Source organism: Carica papaya, chromosome 5 (assembly GCF_054855325.1).
Source record: "Carica papaya isolate Zhongbai chromosome 5, ASM5485532v1, whole genome shotgun sequence".
NCBI classification, from domain to species: Eukaryota; Viridiplantae; Streptophyta; class Magnoliopsida; order Brassicales; family Caricaceae; genus Carica; species Carica papaya.
Window position 1 is genome coordinate 875,536 of NC_142313.1, and position 9,658 is coordinate 885,193.

The 9,658-nt window shown below is 35.0% G+C and overlaps 2 long non-coding RNA genes across 2 annotated transcripts; one reads left to right on the forward strand and one right to left on the reverse strand.

Annotated features, from left to right (window-relative positions):
* Positions 1-3,893: 3,893 nt before the first annotated feature.
* On the forward strand, positions 3,894-6,833 carry LOC148253645 (uncharacterized). Its single transcript, XR_015819241.1, has 2 exons — positions 3,894-5,444; positions 6,360-6,833. It is a non-coding gene; the product is annotated as an uncharacterized LOC148253645 (long non-coding RNA).
* LOC148253646 (uncharacterized) lies at positions 5,904-6,882 on the reverse strand. Its single transcript, XR_015819242.1, has 2 exons — positions 6,552-6,882; positions 5,904-6,415 (listed from the first exon to the last, which is right to left on the reverse strand). It is a non-coding gene; the product is annotated as an uncharacterized LOC148253646 (long non-coding RNA).
* Positions 6,883-9,658: the final 2,776 nt, after the last annotated feature.

The window sequence follows — 9,658 nt, forward strand, 5'->3', positions numbered from 1 at the left end:
TAAGATAAGACAAAGGACAAAGAGGCGGCAGCCACTGTGGGCGGCAGATCAGTTCAAATCCGTGTGAGGAGTGGTAATTTTTTTTGAAGAAGAACCGATCTTGCGTGCGATTTGAAACCAGAAGGTCCGCAGCCAGCGACGGCTGACCGGGGTGTCCAGAAGCTCCTTGGATATGCAAGAAGGAAGAAGGAGTCGCAGATGGCTCTAGTTTTAGTCAGAAATAAGAGAAGAGGCTCGTGATCTAACTAGAATTGCGACTGTGCGTGACAGATGGACGGAGAGAAGTCAGAAGAAGCCGTCTATGTGCAAAACCAGGGCTGGAGAAGAAGAATGCATGCCAGAGAAGACGAATCAGAACGCGGGCACCTGGTTCGCACGAGACTCGATTTACCGCGTTACCGGCGTGTTTTCAATGCGTTTTCACCAGATCCGTACTGAATCTGTTGAGTCGCACGTTTTTGTGCATTTTTTATTATTTTTCGGTGGCGGCAAAAGGCGGTCGGCTTCCCCATGTGACATCTCTGACGGTCGTGCATGTGACAGCGCGTGGAGGACCGTGGCGACACGTAGATGCACGTGCTGTGTTTCAATGGTTGTATTTAGTGATTTTCTATGTAGTAGTGACTCCCTGTGAGTATTTTTTATTTATGATAGTATTTGTTTTCTTTCTATTTGGTTCTTTGATAGACAATTTAGGGATTCGAGATGACATACACAAAGTATAAGATAGTGAAGCTTGATGGTGGTACGAGATTTGAACTCTGAAAGATTAGAATGAGGTCGTCCCTAATATTACAAGATTTGTGAGGGCCAATTAAGGAAAAATATCTTGATGGTATGAGAGAGTTAAAAGGCAAGCATACAGGATAAAGTCTTATGTGCGATTTTTATGAGTGTCAATGATAATATTCTGCAAGATATTGCTGAAGAAATTTCAACTTCAGCTGTGTAGAAGAAACTAAAAGATTTGTACTCTGTAAAATCGCTGACGAACCACCTTTATTTGAAGAAAAGACTGTATAATTTCATAATGAGTGAATATATGGCTGTGCATGACAGACGGACAAAGAAAAGCCAGAAGAAGTCGTCTCCATGTGAAACCAGAGCCGGAGAAGACGAACCAGCGCGACAGCACCTGATCCACATAAGGCCTGATTTGTTGCATTCCCGATGTGTTTTCGGTGTGTTTTCACTAGATTCGTACCGGATTCGTCGAGTCACACGTTTTTGTGTATTTTTTAGTGTTTTTCGGCGGTAGCAAGAGGTGGTCGGCGGCCCCGCGTGACATCTCCGATGGTCGTGCGTGTGACAGCACGTGGAGGAGCGCGTGGCAGGGCGTAAATGCACGTGCTATGTACCGTTGGTTGCGTTCGGTGATTTTCTGTGCAGTGGTGACTCCCTGTGAGTGTTTTTGCTTTCTGACAGTATTTTTTTTCTCTCTATTTGGTTCTTTGATACACAGTCTAGAGATTCGAAACGACATCCACAAAGTATAAGATAGAGAAATTTGATGGTGGTACGAGTTTTAATACGTGAAAGATTAGAATGAGATCGTCCCTAGTACTACAAAGTTTGTAAGGAACAATTGAAAAAAGATATCCTGAGAGTATGAGAGAGTCGAAAAAGGCAAGTATGCAAGATAAAGTCTTATATGCGATTTTTGTGAGTGTCAATGACAATGTTCTGCGAGAGATTGCTGAAGAAATTTCAACTTCAGCTGTGTGGAAGAAATTAGAAGATTTGTACTTTAGAAAATCGCTGACGAACCACGTTTATCTGAAAAAAAATGTTGTACAATTTTAGAATGAGTGAAGGTACACCCATTAAATAACACCTTGATGAGTGAAGGTACGAACTAGCGCGATAGCACCCGATCCACATAAGGCCTAATTTGTTGCGTTCCCGATGTGTTTTCGATGTGTTTTCACTATATTTGTACCGGATTCGTCGAGTTACACGTTTTTGTGCATTTTTTAGTGTTTTTCGGCGGTAGCAAGAGGTGGTCGGCGGCCCCGCGTGACATCTCCGGTGGCCATGCGTGTGACAGCACGTGGAGGAGCGCGTGGCAGGGCATAAATGCACGTGCTATGTACCGGTGGTTGCGTTCGGTGATTTTCTGTGCAGTGGTGACTCCCTGTGAGTGTTTTTGCTTTCTGACAGTATTTTTTTTCTCTTTATTTGGTTATTTGGTACACAGTCTAGAGATTCGAAACGACATCCACAAAGTATAAGATATAGAAATTTGATGGTGGTACGAGTTTTAATATGTGAAAGATTAGAATGAGATTGTCCCTAGTACTACAAGGTTTGTAAGGAACAATTGAAAAAAGATATCCTGAGAGTATGAGAGAGTCGAAAAAGGCAAGTATGCAAGATAGAGTCTTATATGCGATTTTTGTGAGTGTCAATGACAATGTTCTGCGAGAGATTGTTGAAGAAATTTCAACTTCAGCTGCGTTGAAGAAACTAAAAGATTTGTACTCTAGAAAATCGCTGACGAACCACCTTTATCTGAAAAAAATATTGTACAATTTTAGAATGAGTGAAGGTATGCCCATTAAACAACACCTTGATGAGTTTAATTCTTTAATTATAAACCTGAATAATATAAATATTAAGATTGAAAATGAGGATCAAACGTTAATTATTATATGTTCATTACCATCTTCTTATGAGACTTTTGTTAATACTTTATTGTATAGAAAAATTAATATTTCACTAGATGATGATAACAACGCACTAAAATCAAAAGAGTTATAAAATAACTTTACTGAATATAGAACAGAAGGGGAAGGTTTGGTAAGCAGGGGAAGGACATAGAAAAGGGGCAAATCAAAATCTAGAGGTAAAAAGGAAAATTGTTTTGAGTGTGGGAAAAATTGTCACTTTAAAAAAGATTATCTCATGCTGAAGAAAGAAAAAGAGTAGGAGAGTTTTGCTAATATAGTCGATAAAGATAATTTCGATGATAGTAATAGCAGCAATATTTGGGTAATTCTATTTGTGAATTTGAATCATATAAAGAACTCTTGGATTCTTGATTCTGGTGCTACATTCCACATGTGTCCTCATAAGCATTTGTTTGCTACTTATAAACAAATGAGTGGTACCGTATATATGGAAGATGATAGTTTGTTATCTGTAGTTGGAATTAGTAATATTATATTAAAAATATTTGAGGGTATCATCAGAATTATTGAGTATTGGCATGTTTCTCAGATGAAGAGAAATCTGATTTCTCTTTTTACATTAGCGATTCAGGATTACAAATATCATAAAGAGAATGGTACTCTTAAAGTGTGTAAAAGCTCTGAGATACTCATAAAAAGAAGTTTAGGATCTAAATTGTATGTTCTTTAAGGAAATATAGTTTCAGGGAAAGCTGTTGTAACCTTAGAGAGCAGTAATCATAATCAGTTGTGACATCTACGTTTCAATTATATGAGTAACAAATGATTATCTATTTTAAGCAGACAAAATTTGTTGAATGAGTATAAAGAAGGAGTTTTGGGTTTTTGTTAATATTGTGTGTTTGACAAGCAGACTAAAGTAAAATTTAATAAAAAGTTAGTGCACAATACTGGAGTTAAGTTGGATTATGTTCATTTTTACTTATGGCTTTCAGACAGAGTTTCCTCTAAGAATGGTGTCAGATACTTTATGACATTGATTGATGATTAATTTAGGAAGATATGAGTATATTTTCTGAAATCCAAGGAAGATGCATTTTCAACATTTGTTAGATGGAATATCATGATTGAGAAGCAAACAAAGAAGAAGATCAAGTGTCTTATAACTGACAATGAGTTAGAATTTTGCAATCACAAGTTTAATGATTTCTGCAATACGGAAGATATAGTGAGACACCCCACTTGTAGTGGGACACCACAAGAGAATAGTATTATAGAACGCATGAATAAGACTCTTTGTGATAGGGCACGAAGCATGTGATGGGGCAAGGAATTTTATATCTACTAAAACACCGATGAGTCATGTATATGTGGTGTGTGTCTAGCTACGATCGTCTCCATTTCAAGATTCTAATTCCTAAAGCATGAAAAGATATATGTGATATATATATATATATATATATCGATCTTATCTTATCAGGCAACGTGTAAAAAAATTATTCCTTCTTCACTCCCACTCATAGCGTAATCTTCAAGCTGAAGCTCCGTAGATTCCTTTCACCCCTCCACTCCACACCTATATAAAGACCAACCAAGTTTCGCACTTCAAACACAGAAGAAAAAAAGAAAAACTTAGAGCAATCAAGAAAAAAAAAGTAAGAAAATGGAAGGAACAAGCGTTCAGGTGAGAAGACAAGTGAGAGACTCGATCGAACAAGGTTTCGACACGGCCCACCGTGTAACCGACTTGGTGACCTTTCCATTAGCGCCACTCGACGGCGCCGTACACGGCGTCGCTCGTGGAGTCTTCAACTGGCTCACCGACAGGCATCCCGAGCCTGCAGCCACTGGTTCAAAATGCGCACCGCCGGCCCCAGCCGTGCAACCCACCAGTTGCAAGGTCGACCCGGCGGCTTGCTGTAAGCCCGGGCCTCAATTTGGTAACCATGGAAACATTGGCGCACAGAACAATACTACCGGAGACAATAATAAACTTGACGCTCGCATTAGCGGACCCATGAACTTCGGAAACCCTAGGGGCTATTAAGTAGATACGTAATGTTCATGCGCGCCGGGGTTATCATGGGTTCCTGCCTGTAAAATATTTATGAATAAGGTCGCTGCATGCTTTTGTGTGTCTGCATGTTTATGGAGGTTATCTTTAAATAAAAGAAAATGCCCCGGTGTTTAGTAATTACCGTACATATTCCATATAATATATATATATATACGAGATATATATCTATATGAATAGTTAGTATATCCGAGACAATCTATATTTATAGTGAGTTAATTTTAGAGTAAATTATTAAATTAATCTTAATATTTCACAGTTATTATAATTTAATTTTTAATAATTTTTTATTACGAGAGAAGCAAAGAGTAATCTAAGTGAGAACAAGAAATAAAGATGGCTTCCTTCTCCTGCAAAAAGATAGCTTAGCGGAACTAGGGTCTACAGTTAACTAATTATCCTTACAACGTGTCTACATACTATCACAGGACCAAGAAAAAAGCGATCTGAGTTTAACAACAGATCAAATAAGGGGGTTGCTAATGTGAAAAAGAGCACTCAGTACTCCTACAAGCCTGTTCATGCAGGGCCTTTTTTGAACAAATATGGCGGTATTGGTCCAGAGCTAAGACTGTAGGGAACAACAACTACATCAATGCCAGCATCGGTGGATTCTATATAAATCCTACATACAGAACTACAACGAATTAGAGTGGTAGGTTTGCAAACTTCAATTAAAGAAAGTCCAAAAATTCCCAGAACAACCTGAGTGGACACTCAACATGGAAGATTAATGACAGGTACTCTCTTCTTACCTGTACTTTATATCAATGAGGCACAATATAAAAAAAAATCCAAGTTAAAGCATAAACATTTGAGTTTCATGTTTATTAATCAACGCTATCGTTTTATTTGCTGTTCCATCTTGTGTTTTATAATTTGCTGCCATTATCATGTTGTCTTAAATGAGAGAGTACGTGGATTATAATGTTAAACAGAGCATAATAGTATATTAACCTACTCCCTAAGCAATTTGTTCTATTAGTTCGTCATAATTTGGAATCGACCGTGCTCAACTAACCATGCGAAGGATGCATCAGGTGGTGGGCAGGCATGGATGTGAAGACCTTGCCCATACGAAGCTCTCAAGCCATAACCCCATCAATTTGAATTTACCATGAACGCACAACAGATTACCAGCAACTCCATATATACTCAAACTTTAACAGAATAAACTCAAACACATTATTAAACCTAACTGCTCTCGAAAAAAAATAATATATGTCATGCAGCCATAGACAAAAGATGCCTAGCACATGCAGTATAAAAGCATAGAAGCATTATTGCAGACGCCTAAATTCTACTACCGGCATCGGATCATTTAGTTCTTTTGGAGTTGTCTTGAACATAAGTACGAAAGAGGACAACCTTGCAAACATTTGGGATAAACAGGGCGCTAAACCAAACAGCTATTGCAATTAATCACAAACCCTAAGCCAAAAGCAAACACAAACCTGAGAGAAATTAAATGGACAAATCAATTATCGAGAGTTCACAATCTAACTGGAAACAACACACCGACAAAAAAACACTTGTTCGGCCAAAATTTATAGCTGATTAGGTAAAGTTCCAAGCTGAACCGAGGCCTCCGGAAAGGTAAAGGCACATGCGTAAATTATTCAGACTGATCTCAAATTGGTTTGGATGTTTTGCAGAATGCTGGTTCCGACTCGAACTAGAACCCCTCCATCAAATCAGTGTAGCCGTATATCTGCAATCCAGAATAATTCAGAAAAGAAGCTTACGTGACCTAGTCCTATTTAAATAGCAATCCCTCAGAACCAACATTATATAGCTTAAAATTAACTAAGGTGAGAGAAGAAGGCTCCGGCTCCGACAAGGCTCACCGGGTGGTTGACGGGGTAAGATTCCTTAACTGCTTTCCATCGACGGCGCCGCGCAAGGCGTTGCTAAGGGGATTTTCAACTCCCTCGTCGACAGGGTTCTTGCGAATCAGGAAGCTGCAGTGCGCGAGTTCGAGCACAGTGACGACATTGGCTTGATTATATCATCTTAATTATACACTCTTATTATTTTATTGATGATAATATATAATTTGTTATTTTATTGTAACATATTCATAATATTTAATTTAATATAATCAATAAATTAATTAATGTATTAGTAAATTTATATTTTCTAAACGTTTGACTATATATTAATTTAATTTATTATTTAACATAAGTTAAATTAAGTGTATGACATAATTATTGAATTTATGAATTTATCTTTATAAAATTTAATACTACCCATATATATATAGTTCATCAAATAAAATATGACCAATAAAATTACTCAATTTTCTGCAAAAATTACTTTAATTTAGTGCATTAATTTTAAAGTGAAATTAATTAATTTTATATTTTAACGAGTTATAATATAATAATTTAATAGTTTATCTAAAAAGAGATTATAATCTACTCATAAAACATAAGATATTAATTGTAAAGTTGAATCTTATCCTTATCATATTAAAATAATTTATTAAAATATACACCATAGTTAAAAATAATATATTATATATTTTAAAAATATTAAACTCATAGATTATATTAAATTTAATTTAATTTAGTCGTAACAAAATTTATTTATCTCACGTATAGATTCAGTATTTTTATAAAAAAATTATTAGTACAGCAAGAAAAAATTTCAGTACAAAATATATGTATTTATTAGTTACGTGATATTAATAGTGAGATGTATAAATAATTTTTAAATTAAAATATTAACATAAACTAATAATTTATAATTAAAAAATAATTTACCAATTAGTTGTGAGGAAAGAGGTCTTAGTTTTTCTAAATTTTTTTCTTTAGTTGGACTTGTTCTTTCGTGTTTGCAGCTTTTTAAGGGTAAAGAATTGTATTGACTTCCTTATTATATCTATTAAAACCATTGATAAGTTATGTATCTGTGGTGTGTATATATATATATATGTACATATTTGAAAAAAATGTATATATATACACACACACAGAGACAAGAATTAGAGAACATGGCTATCGCTGGAAATGTTTGAAAAGATTCCCATGATAAATTTGGCACAGAAGTGCGTCGCCTCCATTTCAAGATTCTAATTCCTAGAGCATGAAAAGATATATGTGATATATATATATATATATGTGATATATATGTGATATATATATATATATATCGATCTTATCTTATCAGGCAACGTATAAAAAAATTATTCCTTCCTCACTCCCACTCGTAGCGTAATCTTCAAGCTGAAGCTCTGAAGATTCCTTTCACCCCTCCACTCCACACCTATATAAAGACCAACCAAGTTTCGCACTTCAAACACAAAAGAAACACACACAAAAAAAAGAAAAAACTCAGAGCAATCAAGAAAAAAAAAGTAAGAAAATGGAAGGAACAAGCGTTCAGGTGAGAAGACAAGTGAGAGACTCGATCGAACAAGGTTTCGACACGGCCCACCGTGTGACCGACTTGGTGACCTTTCCTTTAGCGCCACTCGACGGCGCCGTACACGGCGTTGCTCGTGGAGTCTTCAACTGGCTCACCGACAGGCATCCCGAGCCTGCAGCCACTGGTTCAAAATGCGCACCGCCGGCCCCAGCCGTGCAACCCACCAGTTGCAAGGTCGACCCGGCGGCTTGCTGTAAGCCCGGGCCTCAATTTGGTAACCATGGAAACATTGGCGCACAGAACAATACTACTGGAAACAACAATAACCTTGACGCTCGCATTAGCGGACCCATGAACTTCGGAAACCCTAAGGGCTTTTAAGTAGATACGTAGCGTCATGCGCGCCGGGGTTATCATGGGTTCCTGCCAGAAAAATATTTATGAATAAGGTTGCTGCATGCTTTTGCGTGTTGTACGTGGGGTGTCTGCATGTTTATGAAGGTTATCTATAAATAAAAGAAAATGCCTCGGTGTTTAGTAATTACCGTACATATTTCATACAAATATATATATATAATATATATATACGAGATATATATCTATATCTCTGAACCCACCTTCAATTTGGGCTTTAATTCTATAAAAAAAGCTGTGAGCCTTAACATATTCATATAGATATATCTCTCGTATATAACCTATTCACAGAGTTACTTGGGTCTTTCCTTTGGGCCAGATTAAATTTATAAATCATAAATAAAAATATAAATAAAATTTAAGTAAAATAATATTTATTTGTAAATAAGTTTAAAATTATTTTCCAAGTAAATTGTAAAATTAAAAATTTCTCGTATTAACTCAAAAAAAAGTTTTTTATTTTTGTGAACATGAAGATAAATGATAAATTTTTAAAACGACCCTGTTTCGTGGACATGACCACCTAGTATTATGTCTTGTTAAGCTGTGTGTCTCTTTTTTTTGTTGAATACGAAGAAGAAAAAAAATAAAAAAAACAATTAAATAGCACACGTTTTATATTAAAAAAATTTATTAAAATTCTCCCAAAATATATTTAAAAATTTAATAAACGATTGTTTTAGATCATAGAATCCGATAAGTCATTACAGAAATTTAGTAAGCGTGCGTCTCTTTAAATTTGATGGATACAAGTTCCATGATGTTGGTTTTACAATTTCAAATTAAAAAGTTATGCGGGATTATTTAAAAATAAAATTAAAGTACTTTAGTGTTTAAGTTGTATTAAATATATATATATATATATATACACACATGCATTAATTTTAAAAAATAAGCAATTGTAAAATTAAATTGTTATAAAAAAATAAAATGTTATTTTTTAATAAACCAATAAAAATTTTGTTTATTATAAATATTTTATAAGTTACATTATTATATATATTTTTAGTTTTATATAGATGTAAAATGATATTTGAAATAAGTAGTTTTTTTAAAAAAATTAAAATTAGAAATAAAATATTTAATTTTTGCTTATTCAAAAAATTATTTTAATAATTTAGTAAGCATTATATTTTTATATAATGCAAAAAATAAAATAAAATATTTAAAG